Source organism: Arachis hypogaea, chromosome 3 (genome assembly GCF_003086295.3).
Source record: "Arachis hypogaea cultivar Tifrunner chromosome 3, arahy.Tifrunner.gnm2.J5K5, whole genome shotgun sequence".
Taxonomy (NCBI): Eukaryota; Viridiplantae; Streptophyta; class Magnoliopsida; order Fabales; family Fabaceae; genus Arachis; species Arachis hypogaea.
The window spans coordinates 104,947,354-104,948,364 of record NC_092038.1 but is presented as its reverse complement, the minus strand read 5'-3'; positions in this window follow the sequence as shown (position 1 = coordinate 104,948,364).

Here is a 1,011-nt window from a genome sequence, read left to right as displayed (position 1 = left end):
GGCTGGCGTTCAACGCCAGAATAGAGCATGGATCTGGCGCTGAACGCCAGAAACAAGCAACCTCCTGGCGTTTGAACGCCAGGAATATGCCCTGAGGAAAGCTGGCGCTGAACGCCAGTAACAAGCATGGAACTGGCGTTCAACGCCAGAAACATGCTGCACATGGGCGTTGAACGCCCAGAACCTGCACCACTTCGGCGTTTAAACGCCAAAATGGTATGCTAAGGCATTTTACATGACTAATTGGTGCAGGGATGTAAATCCTTGACACCTCAGGATCTGTGGACCCCACAGGATCATCTCAGGATCTGTGGACCCCACAGGATCCCCACCTAACATATTCCCACCTTACCTCCTAATTAATCCTATAACACACTTTCCCAAAAACCCTTCACCAATCACCTCAACCTCTCTTCCCAATTATCCCCTTCACCACTCATATCCATCCACTCTTCCCCAAAAACCCCACCTACCTTCAAAATTCAAAAATCTTTCCCACCTAAACCCACCCTAAATGGCCGAACCTACCCCCTCCCCCCTCCCTATATATACCCCTCCATTCTACTTCATTTTCACACAACACAACCCCCTCTTCTATACCTTGGCCGAAACCTACACCTCCCCTTCTCCTCCATCTTTTCTTCTTCTTCTTCTTCTCTTCTTTCTTCTCTTGCTTGAGGGCGAGCAATATTTTAAGTTTGGTGTGGTAAAAGTATAAGCTTTTTGTTTTTCCATTACCATTGATGGCACCTAAGGCCGGAGAATCCTCTAGAAAAGGGAAAGGGAAGACAAAAGCTTCCACCTCCGAGTCATGGGAGATGGAAAGATTCATCTCCAAAGCCCATCAAGACCACTTCTATGATGTTGTGGCCAAGAAGAAGGTGATCCCTGAGGTCCCTTTCAAGCTCAAAAAAAATGAGTATTCGGAGATCCGACATGAGATCCAAAGAAGAGGTTGGGAAGTTCTAACCAACCCCATTCAACAAGTCAGAATCTTAATGGTTCAAGAGT